Source organism: Equus asinus, chromosome 15 (assembly GCF_041296235.1).
Source record: "Equus asinus isolate D_3611 breed Donkey chromosome 15, EquAss-T2T_v2, whole genome shotgun sequence".
Classification (NCBI taxonomy): Eukaryota; Metazoa; Chordata; class Mammalia; order Perissodactyla; family Equidae; genus Equus; species Equus asinus.
The window spans coordinates 21573190-21589457 of record NC_091804.1 but is presented as its reverse complement, the minus strand read 5'-3'; positions in this window follow the sequence as shown (position 1 = coordinate 21589457).

Here is a 16268-nt window from a genome sequence, read left to right as displayed (position 1 = left end):
TCCTCCACCTAGAAATCTGGGACCTTATTTACCCTACTATGTCAGTGATTACCCAAGACTGCAACTGGATTTGGGACCAAGCAGTGAGTGAACAGAGAGAAAGAAAAATCAACAGGAGTTTGCCCACCTTCTTGGGACCATAGCTCCTCCGATTGGAGAGGAGGTTCCCACCTCTCAGAGTTTTAGGCTCCTGCAGGTGCAGTTCATCACTGCTGTTGCTTTTGCTGCCACTCTCATACTGGGATTTCTTGGGGGCTGGGGTACAAGTGAATGGAAAAAAAAAAAAAAAAAAAAAAACGCTGGGAGATTTCTCCTACTCTGAGCATTAGGAAACCTTTTCCTGCTGCTCACATCGCAGTTAGAGGGCTTCACCTGGAGCTTTGTCTGCCCTGGGGTGCACTTCCAGGTTGCAAGTGGCAGTGAGACCAGGTTGGGAAATACTGGAGGGAAAAAATGGTAAACTCACTGTTGGCTTGGTGGTACTTCAAATTCTGGTCTTGTTCCTCAGTCTATCTGCTACTGTTTATTTTTCAGAGTTCTTAAATAGCTAGCCATGCATTTTGTCCAGGTGTTATAGCTGTTTGCACTGGGAAAAACAAAGTGCAGTATGCTTACTCCATCTTACCTGAGCCAGACCCAGTCCTCTTTGATTTTAAAAAGATCTCTTTCCGGAGACAGAGAGGGAGAAAGATAAAGCAAGTGTGAAATGTTAACAGTTGGGGAATGTGGATGAAGGCTATAGTGGGAAGTCTTCATACCAATTTTGCAACTTTTTTGTAAGTTTGAAATTATTTCCCCCCAAATATTTTTAAACTCTGGGGAGAACAAATGTGGCTGGTATGGAAAGTCCTTATAAAAAAATAAAAACAACAACAAAATTCTTTTCATTTAAAACAATCTCTCTGTAAGAGTCAATATTGAGACAATTCCTCAGAGCTGTTGCTTGTCTCCTTATCTACCTCCCCTGGTGGCTTCTGGGAAGGTAAAGGCTTAAAATCCTCTTGGAGTTGGGGGTTGAGGATGCTGCCATGGGTGCTCACGTGTGGTACCCATGGAGAGGTTGCCAGTCTGATATTCTTCTAGGAATGTGTGGCTAAACGTATTTCTGGTTATCTATTGCCCTAAATGTAGTGCCAACATTTATTTTGCTCATAAGTTTTCAATTTGAACAAAACTTGGTGGGGAAAGCTAGCCTGTGTTCCACGCAGTGTCATTAGGGGTTGCCTTTTTGCTGTATCCTTCTGTGGCAGAGAAGAAGCTCATATGGCAGAGAGAAGCCATATCCTCATATGGCAGAGAGAGGAAGCTCCATAGCTTCTTCTTAGAAGGGATTAGTGCCTCTTCTTATAAGGGCACTAATCCCGTCTTGGGGGCTTCCCCCTCATGACCTCATCTAAACTTAGTTCCCTCCCAAAGGACTCACCTCCTAATACCATCACATTGAGGGTTAGGGCTTCAACATAGGAATTTGCGGGAGGACACAAACGTTCTGACTGTAACAGCCAGAATACCTATCTGTGGCCTTTCCATGTGGCTGTTCGGCTTCCTTACAGTATGGTAGCTGGGTTCCAATAGGCAGTGTCCCAAGAGAACCAGGTGGGAACTGTATTGCATTTTATGACCTAATCTTGGAGGTCACATCACATTACTTACCCCATATTTAACCCTTTTCTCCAGATTAAAGGAAAGGGAACTTGGACCCCATTTCTCAGTGAGAGGAGCATCAAAGTCACATCATTAAGAAGAGCATGTGGGATGGGAGGTCTTGTTACGGCCATTTCTGGGACATATAATCTGCCACAAGATCTCAATGATTATTAAAATACTGAAATACCTCCAAATCAGTTACTACACATCAGCGCCCCCAGACCCCTATTGCCTTTCTCCCTACTCTTCCCAGGGACACCCCCTTCTCAGAACTCTCTATGATCCAGCAACTGAAGAGCTGATAACCTGGCACAGCAGGGACCCCCAGGAACCTGCTCCAGCCCAGGGCCACTCGTATGATTGGCACTGCCCTGCTAGTTAAATCTTTTTTGAGTATGACCCCTGGCATTGGGGTGTCCCGCTCTGGCAGGCTCCCCAGCCTGACCTAGAGGTATAGGGAACTTCAGGAAACCTTGTATGCCTCACCTAAGATGTGCGGCTTCACCTCCTGGTGTGACCTTTTCCGGTGCTTTTGACCTTCTCCTCCTAGCTAACCCTGCCTTCTCCAGGACTTGTGCGCTCAGTGAGGAAGCCAGGACACATAGACCTCTACCCTTCTGCCCCCGACCCTTGGTGACCCTGACTCTTCTCCCCTGGTGGAATCTTTTTTCCCACCTAACCAGGCAACAGGCAGCCGACAGAACAGCAGGGGATGCAGCGGTAGGTGTTTTGCATACAGTACTGTACATAATCCTCACCCCAACATCACTGTCATTAAACCCCTCTTACAGAAGGGAACGCTGAGGCTTAGTGACAGTGGGTAAGTTGCCTATCGCTACATGTGGTAGCCTGAAAAATGGCCTCCCAAAGAAATCAGGTCCTAATTCTTGGAACCCATAAAAGTTACCTGACACGGAAACAGGACCTTTGCAGACGGGGTTAAGTTAAGGATTCTGAGACGGGGAGATTATCCTAAACTATCAGGGGGGACCCTCAATGCAGCCGCATGTATATAAGAGGGAAGCAGAGGGAGATCTGACACACACAGAAAAGAAGGTGATGTGACGACGGAACTGAGCGATTTCAAGATGCTGGCCCTGAAAACTGGAACGATGTGGCCACAAGCCATGGGATAACAGTCACCAGAAGCTGGAAGATTCAGGAAACAGATTCTCCCCTGGAGCCTCCAGAGGGAGCGTGGCCCCGGCAGCACCTTACTGTTGTCTCAAGAGATACTGCTTTTGGACTTCCAGGCTCCAGAACTGTGAGAGAACAAGTTTCTTTCGGTTTAGGCCACCCAGTCTGTGGTCGTTCACTACAACAGCCTCAGATGACGAATGCACCCCATAAAGCCAGAAACGTGCCCAGGTCTGTCTGGCCGCAGCGGCTCCGCTGCTTCCTCTGCACCATGAGCCACGGTCTGCACGCATGGAGTGCAGTGGGCATGGAGAACCCACACGGGCCCATTATTTGGCTTGAGGAGCATGGTGGACTTTAAAAAAATTATGATGATGAAGATTAACGTTGCTACATGTGGTCGTCTGAAAAATGCTTCCTGGTTCAGGCTCCTGAGTAAAGTGAGTGGCTGGATCCTGAGGACGGGTTGTGGGCAGGGACAACCCATGATGAGGGATGCACCACAGGTGCTCCTCAGAGAGGACAGTCATGCTGATGTGAAAGTAATATCGTCAGACAGGCTAACAGACCCCACGTATCAGAAGCTGCTAGGTTAGCGTACCAGTCTGCCATAGCTTTAGCAGGGGGGCACACATCAAGCCCAAATTGATTGAGACCGTTTATTATTTACATAGATGGCAAAAGCAAGATGAGCAATGGGGTCAGCTCCCCATGTCGCTCGTCCACAGGGTGACACTGAAACAAAAGGGGCCGGATGATATGCAACAGGAGTGATGGGGAGCCGATTCCCTGTGGCAGCTGAGCAGTTTTACAGCCTGCAGTTGGACCCTGCTGGGAGGAGGGTACTGGGAAGCCCCCACCTCATCAGAACCAGGGAGGCAGATGAGAAACAGCCTGAGTCAGCCTCCCTGAAGATAGAAATGACCTTGTGGCAGCTCCTCACACGACCACCTGGCTTCCCATGTTCCAGGAGGGTCCCAGAGTGTTCCCCTAGGCCTAGGGTAGCTGTGGTTAAGCCTCGCTTACGTGGCCTAGGTGGATATGTGCAAGGTTGACAGGGACAGCGTGGAGCCGTTCCCCTGCAAGTACGAGCCCTTCACAGAGAAGAGGAAACACGAGGGACCCTATGAAAGTTTCCAGGGAGATGTGGGTGGTATAGTGGGAAGAGCCGTGGGCAGGGAGGCACGAGTCCTCCACGTGCCTGACACTGTTCCTTGCTCGGGGATGGCACAGTGATTGGAGAAGGCGTGGTCCCTGCCTCCATGGAGCTTCTGGAGAGAGACCGAAAAGAAACGCGCATATACATGTTGTGTTAATTCTAGGAAGAAGAAGGCAGGGTAAAGGAAAAGCATGGGATGACGGGTGGTCACTGAAGGCCTCTTGGGGAGATGACATTTGAGCAGCGACCTGAATGAAGTTGAGGGGGGCGGCCATGCACTGATCCCGTGGAAAACCATTGGTGGCAGAGGGAACAGCAGATGCAGATGCCCTGGGCTGTGAGCTTGCTGGGTTCGTTCAAGGGGCAGCCAGAGGACCACTGTGGCCGGAGAGCAGGGACCCGGGGTAGGGAAGGTGGCTGAGGTAGTGCAGTGAGGCCTTTGGTTTTAATTTGAACGTGATGGGAGCCATTGGAGGGTTCTGAGCCAGAGAAAGCCAAGATTGCTGTCTTTTTAGAGCTTTCCTTCTCTCACATTTTAACAGAACTTACAGGCTATCCAGCCTGTTGAAAACATGGATTTTCTGAAGGGTGAGAATTATCGTTTCCGTTTTATAGGGGAGGAAATTGAAGCCCAAAGAGGGGCGGTGGCTGGCCCAGTGGGACCGGCTTAGCCAGGACCAGACCCGAGTCTCCAGGCTCTCCTGCGGCAGTGCCTGTTCTCACAGGTGCCTGGATCTGCCCCGCATCCCCTACCCCAAGGGCTGGTGGCCGTGATCACCAGCGACACGCAGGAGTCCCCACACTCGGGGACTTGAGTCCACACGGTGGCCTGGAGTCTGAAGCATTCTAACGCAGACAACAGAGGTCTGGAAGAGGCAGAAGCAGGGGCACAAGGCAGAGCATGGCGCCGGGGGTGGGATATGGATGCCTGGCTCCCGGATGTCCCCTCTGGACTGATTCTTCAATCTCTGGCCTAGCTCCCCTCCCACTCCCAGTTCCCCCAGAGCGTGAACTCCCGGTCTGCTCTCCGGGCCAGGATGTGACCTTTCTGGAGCTCCGGGGAATGGTGCTGAGCGTGGGGGCAGCAGGTGTGGGTGTCAGGGGAAGAACACAAGATTTGGGCAGGACTCTGCATTGCCAGTGTGCTCCTGTGTGACGCTGGGCAGGTGACCTCACTCTGAGTGTCAGTTTCCTCCTGTGTAAAATGAGAACAATAGGTACTCTCATGCATCGTTTCTGGGAATACATATTAGAACAGCCTTTCAAGAAACCCGTTTGGTGGCATAGTGGTTAGGTTCACACGCTCCACTTCAGCAGCCTGGGGTTCACGGGTTCGGATCCCAGGTGCAAACCTACACATCGCTCATCAAGCCATGCTGTGGCAGCATCCCACATACAAAATAGAGGAAGATGGGCATAGATGTTAGCACAGAGAAATCTTCCTCAAGCAAAAAGAGGAAGATTGGCAACAGACATTAGCTCAGGGCCAATCTTCCTCACCAAAAAAACAAAAAAGAGAGAGTAGTTTGGCAATACAAATAAATAGCCTTAAAAATGTGCCTACTGGACTTCAGGTCAGATAGGTTGACACAGACACATTTCTTCCCGCTCCTCCCTGTTGAGCACAATGATAAGGCAAGAGGTACCCAAAGGAGCATGCGGAAAGGTAGTAGAGGAAGGTGAACTGGTTTGGAGCCCAGACCTGGGGGAAGAACACAGACGTGGGGTGTTATACGTCCCCCCACAGCAGAAGAAGGCAAACCACACCTGTCGTTTCCTGACCCCCAACCTAGCATCAGGAGGCAGCCCAGGTAGGCAGCCCCGCATTGAAGGGGAGGCCCTCTGCCAACATCAGGTAGCCCAACATCACTGGCAAGAGGGATTGATGGGGAGTCCTGCCAACAATAAGCCTGTAGGGAAGCACTCTCCTTCTCCACAGGGAGACACGGGGCGAGCAGGTGGACAGGTGAGAGGGGCCCCACCACAACAGGCAACCACAGCAGGTCTGACAGCTCCCTCCACACCGAGAGGCGCACACTGGCCAGGCCTGGGGAGGCTCCTCCCACTCGCTGGGCAGCATGAGCAGAGGCCAGCGGGAGACACAGTAACACCAGCTAAAGCAAGCCGACCAAAGTAATACCGAAAAGCCTCTGAAAACTAAACTGTCATTGGAACCACAGTCCACAGAACCAGTCCAGAACCCGCATGTTAAACCAGAACAGGGTGACTGCCTGATGAAATAAAGGATTTAAACAGGACCCAGAGTTTCCGAACATAATAGACAAGATGCCAAGGATACAACTGAAAATCACTCATCATAATAAGAACCAAGAAAATCACAACTTGAATAAGAAAAACAATCAACTGACTCCAACACTGAGATAAATCAGATGTTAGAATTATCTGACAAAGATTTGAAAGCAGCCATCATAAAAATGCTTCATGATCTTGATACAAATTGTCTTGAAACAAAAGGGAAAAAGTAGAAAATCTCAGCAATGAAAGAGGGATTATAAAAAAGAGCCTGCAGCAATAACTCATGTTTAATTTAATACAGATACAGATGATTACATATAGAAATATTTATAAATATGTGTATATTATGGGTTAGTATACACACATTTCTTTGCTCTGTTAGCGGAGATGGCCTAAATGAAAGACCCTGAAGAGCAATGAGCACACCCAGCGCCCAGATCTTGGTGTCTAACATCACTAAACCAGGGCTCCTTGGAGAAATGGCTGATTCTAGGCCTGGGGTAGGAAATATACAAGATGAGCCGGGAGCATCTTGTAGTGATAGAAAGTAAAAAAGTGCTTAAAAAAAAAAAAAAAACCCGAGGATCTGGCAAAGGAAGCTGGGAGAGGGTCGTGAATGAGAGTGGGGCATCCTAGAAGCCCCCAGGAGCCAGTGGACCCTACCTGGAGGCTGCCAGGAGGACAAGGGACCATAGTAGTGGCCATTGGACTTGGCGGTATGGAGGTGTTGGTGACCCTGACAGAGCAGAAAGGTGGGAGAAAAGCTAGCCTCTCACCCGGGCTGCTCCATCCACACCAGGGCAAGGCAGCTCTGGGCAGGCTGGCCTCTGCTCTGCCACACTCCTGGGGCTCCACCAAGTTCAAGGATGGACTGAGCCTCCTTTAGTGCTGTGGTGACATTTTCCCTCTGGATGTCCCCACAGCCTCATGCTCACAGTCCCCAGGGCATGAGGTCATCTGACCCTTGTAGACCCATCAGCCCCCTCATTCCCTTATCTGGCTATTCCTTCACGCCCAGAACCAGCACCAGGCAGCAGAGGGCACCCAGCCATCATGTACGCCCTCCGCCTTGGAACAAGGAGGAGGAGGAAGCACACTTGGGCCCCTGTGCTCAGTCCGACCTCCGCACCTCTGTTTGTGCAGTGACTCCAGTCTGGGGTCCATCTCTCCCCATCTCCCACTGCTCCAAATCCCACCCCTTCTTTGAGTCCTGGCTCTAGGCTTGCTTTCTCTCTAATGCCTTCTCTGCCCCCATTGATCTCTCTGCCTGCTCTGCAAAACTTTGAGGCCACAGGGTCTTCTCCTACATGTCATTCTGACTTCCTAGCTCATCTACCACCTCCCCGAGGGCGGAGATAGTGACTACTTCTTCCCCCTCCCTCCAGAGCCTAACAACAATAACCACCATAACAATAATTGCTAACGGTTATTAAACAGTTACTATTCTACTAGCTCAATTCATCCTTGTGACAGCCCTCCAAGGTGGGCTCTATGATTAGCCCCACTTTACAGATGAGAGGACTGAGGCTCAGAAAGGTTCAGGAGCTGCCCAGGTCACACAGCTCATAAATGGAAGCAAGAGATAGGTCAGCTGTTAGGAGTCAATGGAATAACGTGCACAAGGCCCTTAGAACAGTGCGTAGGGTATAGAAAGTGCTCAACTATCAGAAAGCATTTATTGAGCGCCTACTATGTGCCAGACACTGTGCTGGGTGTTGTGGATTCAGCTGTGAGCAAAACAAAGTCGCTGCTCTCCTAGTGCTCATAAGCTGTTCCTGCCTAAGCCTTCCCATTGCTGTTCCCTGGACTGGAAATGTTCTTCCCCTGGGTACCTGCATGGCTTGCTCCCTTGCCTCCTTTAACTCTGCTCAAATGTCACCTTATCAGTGAGTCTTCCCCTGAACTCACCACCTAAAACTGCAACTCGCTCTCCCCTCCCTGCTTTCCCACAGCACACACGGCCCGACGCCCCTCATGGGCTGTGTGTGCTACTCACTCGTGTGTAATGTCTGGCTCCCCTGAGGATGGACGCCAGTTCTGTAGGGTGGAGACTGGGTCTGCCCTTCCCTGCTGCAGCCCCCTTGCACAGAACAGGGAGTTCTGGCACACAGTAGGGGCTCAATTAATATGTGCTGAATGGATGAATGAATATGGCAGGTGGTGAAAATTGTCATGAGGCAACACAAAGCTGGTGGACGAGGTGGGGGTCCCCGGAGGCCTCTTCCAGGAGGTGGCATTTGATCAGAGACTTGAACATAGTGTATGTTTGTGTGTAAGGGAAACAGGCCATGTAAAGCTCTGGGAGACGTGTGCTCCAGGCAGAGAGAACAGCGTGCCCAAAGGCTGTGCAGTGGGAGCATGCCAGCATGTCTGAGGAACAGCAGGGAGGCCCGGACTGGGGAGAAGGGCGGGAGGTGAGGGAGAGGGGCAACTCGGTTTACCTCCCTGTGCCTCAGTTTCTTCACCTATAAAAAAGAGAACACAGTGGTACACATCTCGTCAGGTTGTTGTGAAAATTAAATTTATATTCTGTTGTGGAAAATTTTCATCTGAAGCACTCAGAATAGCATTGGGCAGGAAGCAAGCACTCAGTGAATATTAGCTCTCATGGCGGAAAGGTCAGGAAGGACTTATCTTGGATGGTGGTAGTGGATTACGGAGGACAGTAACTTTGTGTTGTTTTACAAGTTTCAAATGATCAGGTATAATCAGAAAAAAATAACTATTAATATATTTCCTTTTTAAAAGAAATTTCCTTTTTTTAAAAAAATTTTTCCCTGTGCAGTGTGGGTATCCTCAGATAGCTTGAGTTCGGAAGAAATAAGGGTGAAGGTGGCAGAGATGGAGGTGGAGGAGCGGGGAGGGCAGAGGAGATGGTGAAGAAGCCAGTGCTACTGGCGATGGTGGTGGGGGGAAAGCTGTTGGTGGAGATGATGATGGTGCAGGTGGAGGCGCAGGTGGTGGCAGTAAAGATGATGGTAGAGGTGGTGGAGATGGTGACGGTGGTCATGGAGGAGGAGGAGGTGGAGGTACAGGCCACTGTGGGGATGGTGGTAAAGGTGATAGTGGAGGAGTGGATGCTGGGGAGTAGGAAGTGGAAGATGGTGTAGATGGTCCAGGAGGAGGTGGTGCAGGCAGTTTTGCATGTGGTTAGGTACATTTCATCCTGTGACCACCTGGTTATAGATACTTGTTATGGGATCCTCAGACCCTCTCTAAGAAAGGGGCATATTTGAGGTTCTGTAGTAAGACTACATTCACCTTCTTAGTGAAACATCAGTTTCCTTGTGTCCACTCCCTTGATTGCGGTACAGACAGGCACCAGTGGCCCTCACTGGAACCACCCGGCAGGGGTCAGCTGAGTTCCTGTAACTCGGCCCTTCCCCTGACTCCTCCTAAAGCCAAGGGCTCAGGCCCCGGGGAACATCTACTCCACTCTTCTCATGCACTGACCTTCCTGAGCACCCAGCCCCAGAACCCTGTCCCCCAACAAAGGCAGGTTCTTTTTCCCTCCCCCACAACCAGCCAGACCTGCCAGGCTCCATCAAGCCAATAGGGCTCCAGGGACAATGCTCAGAGGGAAAAGGCTGTGTTTTTTCTGACCTGATAGATTCTTAGTGAGTAGGATTTCTCCTGGATTGGGCTCCAGGTTGGACTTTGTAAAAGCAGAGGTTCCAGATCTTTTTTACGAACTCAGACCCATCTAACCGTTTCTCTGTATGACGTCTTTCCTGAACATCCCACAGGCACTGCACTCTCGCCCTGTCCAAAGCTGGGCTCCTATGCTCCCCCAGGCTGTGCCTCCTACCAACTTCTCCATCTCTCTGGACAGCACCACCATAAGCAGCAGCCAGAAGCTGGGTGCCCTTCCGGCTTTGCACCCCGGCTCACCAACAGAGAAAATCCTACCCCCTCATCACTCCTCAAGTGGCCCACCTCTCTCCACCCCACTGCCAGCTCCCCAGGCCAGCGTCCATCGGCTGGCTCATCTCTCACTTCAACAGTTGCAAACACCTCCTGGCTCCTCCCTTTCTCATTTTCAAGCCTTTTATTCATTTGGAACACACATATAGATAACTGCAAAATCAAAAGTGTGCATTTCGATGAATTTTCACAAACTGAGCACACTTCAGGAACCATCACTCAAACCAAGAAATAGCATATGAATAACCCCTGTGAAGTCGCCTTGAGCCCTTCCATTAGCTGCTTTTCTCTTTCCGAGGGTACCCTTGATCCTGACTTCTGACACCACAGATTCGTTTTTTATAAATGGAATCATGTGGTATGTGTTCTTTTGTGTCTGGATTATTTTGATTAACTTTATGTTTGTGAAATTCATCGGTATGTTTGCATGTAGCAGTCGTCGGTTCATTTGCATGGCTGTATAATATTCCATGACATAAATACACCACATCTATATATGCTATTGTGAATGGGAGCTTAGGTTGTTTCCAGGTTGGAGATGTTGAAATGCCTTTTTTGGACATGTGCACTCATTTCTCTTGGGTATACACCTAGGAGAATTCTTTTTCCAAGGTGGTCCTAACAATTTACACTCCCATACACAGTGTATGTTACCAATCCATTCTCTTCCTCCAGCCAGCATGATTCTTAATAGGCATTAAAACTGCATGGTTCAAAATTCCAAAGTAAAAAAAAAAAAATAGGCAGTGTAAAATAAGTCTCCCTCCCTCTCCGTCCCTCAGCCACCCAGGGGACCCCCTCTCCCCACAACCACGATTACCATTTGGTGTGTCTTTCCAGAGTACAGGGTGTATATAAATACAAGCAAATACATATTTATAAACATTTTATTTTATAGGGCTGGAAGTGAAGGAAACCAAAATACGTCATTCCAAAATATGCCTCTTTGACAAAAAAATCATTTTGAGCTGAAGTCAATTAAGAAGCAGCAAACCTACAAAAAGCTCCCCTTTTTTGCCTAAAGGCAGGATATGAATTCTTTTACTGCAGACGGACTTATCAGCCCAGACGACACAAGGGGTATTTGCAAGCAAACCTTGTTCCATTCCTTCCCTCCCATGTGTTTACCTTCCCACCCTTGGAAGCCTAACCTGCTTTCCTGTGTCCTGTCATTTCTTTACCAATTCATTGCTCTTTGTCGAATATGCCATATAAGCTGGAATTCTAAGCTGCCATTTTGAGTTACTTTTCGTTAGGTCTCTTCCTCGTGATGTGTGCTGCGTGTATTAATAAACTGTTTTTCTCTTGTTCATCTAACATTTTGTTAAAGTCCCAGCTGAAAACCTAAGTTGGGTAAAGGTAAAGTTTTGCATCTCCTCCACAATCAAACTGCACATTCTGAGGGAGGGAGGGAAAATGGTCCAGCACAGGTTCTGGAACCAGGTCTCAAGTTCACATCTTGCCTCCTCCGCCTACTGGCTGCACGTGACCTTGGGCAAGCAACCCACACCCCATGTTTCTCTTTCCTTTCTCCCTCACCGGGCTGGTGTGAGGATCATGAAGTGGGTATTTATAAAGTGCTTAGAAGAGTGCCTGGCACACAGTAAGCCCGACTCCTGGAAATGACTTATCAGGTATCTTGGAGAACATCCATCTTCATTCATCGAGAACTCGTTCTTTATAAATGACTGCATTGTATCCAGTATGTGAATTACCATAATGTACTTAACCATCTGGGTTGATGGACATTTAAATTCGTTTAGAATCTTCTTATATTACAAAGACTGATTCAAAGCTATTCATTCATGCCTGCCCGCCTGCCTCACTCAGCTCCCAGAATGCACCACACTCTCTCTGGCTTCCTGACCTTTGCCCTTTCCACTCCCTCCTCCTGGAACGTTCTTCACCTGCTCTCTGACCTCTTGGCTGATTCTTGCACAACATCCAGTTCTTGGCTCTGAAGTCCTGCTTCGAGGAAGGCTCCCTGGGTCCCTGACAGGCCGTGTCCACCTGTGAGAAGCTCGCAGAGCCCGTCTTGCCCCTTGCCACCTTCGAGTTACTGACCTTCTTCCTTGCAGACTGAACACAGGTGCGACCCTGGAGAAGCCTAGTGGCTCACCATGGACCCTTGGGCCTGGCACTGAGCAGGTGCTCACCAACCCTTGTTGACTGATGGATACCACAGATTATGTTCCTCTCACTTGTTTTAATATTCTAAATCCACAAGAGACACAGATTTTAGAAAATGCATTTCCTTGTGCTCAAGGTCACAGGTGGCCCTGGCAAAGCCGAGGGCTGTTAGCAAGCTCATTGGTCTGAGTTCACAGCCTATCTGCTTCCTGCCCTGATCAACAACTAACGCCGAACACTCAAGTGCGAGCCTTTATGGATTATTGGACTTAATTCTCCCAGTAACCCTCTGAGGCAGATACAATGACTGTCTTCCTTTAGAAATGAGGACATTAAGGCTCAGAGAGGGGAGCAGCTGGACCAAGGACACACAGCCAGTAAGGGGTGGGGTGAGCATCAAATCCAGGTCCAGCTCAGGGCCCTGGGCACTTGTTTCTTGGTTCCTTCTGCCGATGTTCTTGGAGCTCCAAGGACTTGGTTTAGATAATTGTAGGCCTTTGTGATAACTCTCACCCCCGGGGACTTCCCCCACTCCACTTCAGATCTGTCATGTGGCTGGGGAGCTCAGTGTTCAGATGGCCAGTCTCCTTGCAATTCTGGCCACCACTGGGGATCTGGGGACCTGTCTGGCCTGGCTGCAGGGGAAGCAGTCCCATCTCCCTGCAGTCGAGGGATCATTGATAAACCTGATAAGAGCCTTCTGTGTCTCAGGTGACTGGAGCCTCGACCTCCAGGTTCCTGGCTGAAAATCATCCAACATTTGGGGAAGAAAATAGGGAGAGAGGGTGCAAGGGTCACCCAAGCTGACCTGCCACTTACCAGTCTGAAGCCTCCTGATGAACCCCATCACCTGCAGGGAGCTCAGGTGTCCCAAATCCACCTGGGGGCTGCAGTGTGGTCGTCAACCTACAGTACTGCTGATCTGGGGATGCAGGAACTCAGAGGCTTGGGAAACTGTTACTGACAACACAGGTCACTGGGCTAAGAGCATGATGTGTGCTGATTCCTCTAATCCTGCTCAGAACCCATTTTACGAGGTGGGAAAACTGCAGAGCAGAGACAGAGGTGAGTCGAGGGGCAAGGGCTTGAACACAGGCCGTCTCTGGGGTCCGTTCTTGGTTTCATCAGTCTACTCCAGTCCCACAAGTCTGAGGGGGCTTTTTGTCTTTCAGTAGGGGACAAGATGCTGTCCCGAGCACTGGCTCCCTCTCAGAGCCCAGAGATTCTGTGACTTGTCCAAGGTCATACCTGGTAAAAAAACAGAACCTAAGTTCAAAGTGGGATCCGCCTGCCCCACACCTTCACACATCCTTTGGGTTTGTCTATTGAGGAAGGAAAAACCTTCTGCCTCTCTGTCAAAGAACCAACCCCTGATCATCCTTCACAACCCAGCTCAACGGTGCCTTCTTCTGAGAAGTCCTCCCTGATTTCCTTTACCCCACTCCCCACCTGTCCTGGTCATCCCTCTTGCCTGTCCTTGGGCCTGCCTTTTTCACAGCAATTGAGACTGGTGGTCAAGGGCCGTGGCCTTGGAGCCAGGCAGTCAGGGACTCGAGTCTCGGTTCTGCCTCTTACTTGGTGTGTGACTTCAGGTAAGTCCCTTTACCATGGTAAGCCTCAGTGTCCTCCTCCTTACATAAAATGGGCTAACCATGGTACCTTTGGGTTGAGGTCCAACTACATTAGGTAAGGTACGTACATGGCCTGGCACAAAGTTAGTGCTCAAATAACGGCTGCTGTTATCATCAGTAGTAGCTAAAGACCTGGTCCTGGCACTGAGGGTCTCAGGTGCTCAACAGGGAGGGTAATTGGCCCTTAATAAGCTTCCTAGTCCAGTCCAGGCCGGGCGGGGACAGTGCTGGGAGGCATTCCCTTCACACCCTGCTCCCTCTCCCCATATACACTCCTGTTTTCAGCTCTACCTTCTTAGCAACTTTGCTGGAAGAGCCTGGAATCCCTTGCTGGAACCTACAGGTGCCCTTTAGAACGATGCCCCCCTGTGGCTGAATGAGAACCTGCTTTGGGAGGAGGAGAGGGACCAGTTATCTAAGTACCTACCACATGGGGCGCTTTGAGCATCACAGTCTTCGTCCTTTAGATAGGGAGGCTTTATCCCCATTTCATCCAGGCACTTATTTGTTGGGGACCTATTATGTGTCGGGCACTATGACCGGAGCTCAGGATGTAAGAGTGAAGAACACAAAAACCCCTGCTTTCTTGGAGTTTATAATCTAGTGGAGGGATGAGGGAAACAAACACACAGGGACAGCGAGTGTACAGTGCATCAGATGGAGACAGGATGATAAGGAAAATAAAGCAGGACAAAGGGACAGGGAGTGATGGGCAGGGGCCAGGTCCTGCAGGCCTCTTTAGGCCTCAGTGAGAAGTTTCCAGGGGTAATGAGCAGCTCCTGAGGGCTCTAAAGGAAGGAGTGATGGATGTGGTGATTGCATGTGAACAGACTGTTGGGGCAAGGGCAGAAGCAGGGGACCGACAAGGAGGTCACTGCAGCTGTCGATGTGAGAGCTGATGGAGGCTGGGCCTGGGAGATGGCAGGGGAGGGATGACAAGTGGCTGGATTTGGGATGCATTTGTGGTGGAGCCTAGAGGACTTGCTGATGGACTACTGCACGTGAGGTGAGGCGTGAGGTCACTGAAGAGAGAGGCAGTCACACGGCACAGAAGCCTGCTCAGTGCAGGACCCAGGACAAACACTACAAGGCAACGATGTGGTTTCTGCTCTGCTTCTCTGTCCCGGCCTGAGTAGAGTGGACATGGAAGAGGGGTAAGGGAGGCCACAGCTCCAGCCTGTGACACAGGAGGAAAGCCCATTTTAAAGAACGAAGACGTCCTTTTATTTGGCCCTGGGAGGGAGAAGTCCCGACAGCAGTTCCCTCTGGAAATGCCAGTGGTTAGGATAGAGGGAGCAGCAGGCACCGGCTGCTTCCCTGCCATGAGCTCAAAGTCAGCTTTGAGGTGTTCCTGGAGGGAACGGGCACTCTGGACTGTTGGTGGGCAGGGAAAGGGCGCTGCCGCTCTAGAGGGCACTCTGGCAATGCCATCCAAAGCGATAAAGTCGTGCCCAGCTCTCACCCCACATGCCGGCTTCCTCCCATGGCCATCTCCTGAGCAAGCAACCAGATGTGCCCCAAACTACCTCCAAGGTTGTTTGGCACAGCGTGGTTCACAAGACCAAACAGAATCAGTACACATGTCCCACAGCAGAGACTAGTTAAAACTGAATTCGTCAAAGAGGGCATCATAACAACAGCTAACTTGTGATGAATTTTGGATATCTTTCCATCAGGACACGTCCCATGTGTTGCAATATATCCTTGGCCCGGCCCATTTAATGCGAGAAGGTTCTCTTACTCGCCAACCAATTTTTGGGATGACCCAGTGCCCTTAAAGATGAGTAACATCCTCAGTTGAGAACAACTGCCCTGACTTCAGAAGACCCAGGACAAATGGCTGTTGAGTAACCTTTTTTTTTTTTTGGTTAAAAAAACAAACCTGTGAAAGCCTATCTGGGTGGACAGACCTTTCTAGCTGGGCCCCCCAGAACAGAAAACTAGAGCTGAAACATCTTTATCCAGCCTGGATCCAGACCAGTGTGATCCCTGGTTCTGTGGCTGGCAATCCCTCTGATCTTGGGCCAGACACCCGGCTAGTCCCTGGGGGCTGCAAGTTAGATCAGCTGCCTCACTCCCTCCCAGGGCTGGGCGGGAATCCAGAGGCCTTGCAGACTCTTCCAGATGATGCAGGCTGTCAGTGGCATTTGTATCTCTCTTCTGGTGTGTACTAAGGGACCTAAGCAGGAACCCTGGAGGAGGGTGAGGGGCTTAGGGATGGAGTATATACGCGGGATGCTGGTTAACAGCACCAGCTTTGGAAGCAGACAGTACCTCCCACTTACCAGTTATATGAGCTGGGCTTCAGGTTTTGCCTGTAAAATGGGACCCTTGTGAGGCACTGAAGTACTTACAATGGCTGCTGTGATTTCTTCAAAGCAATC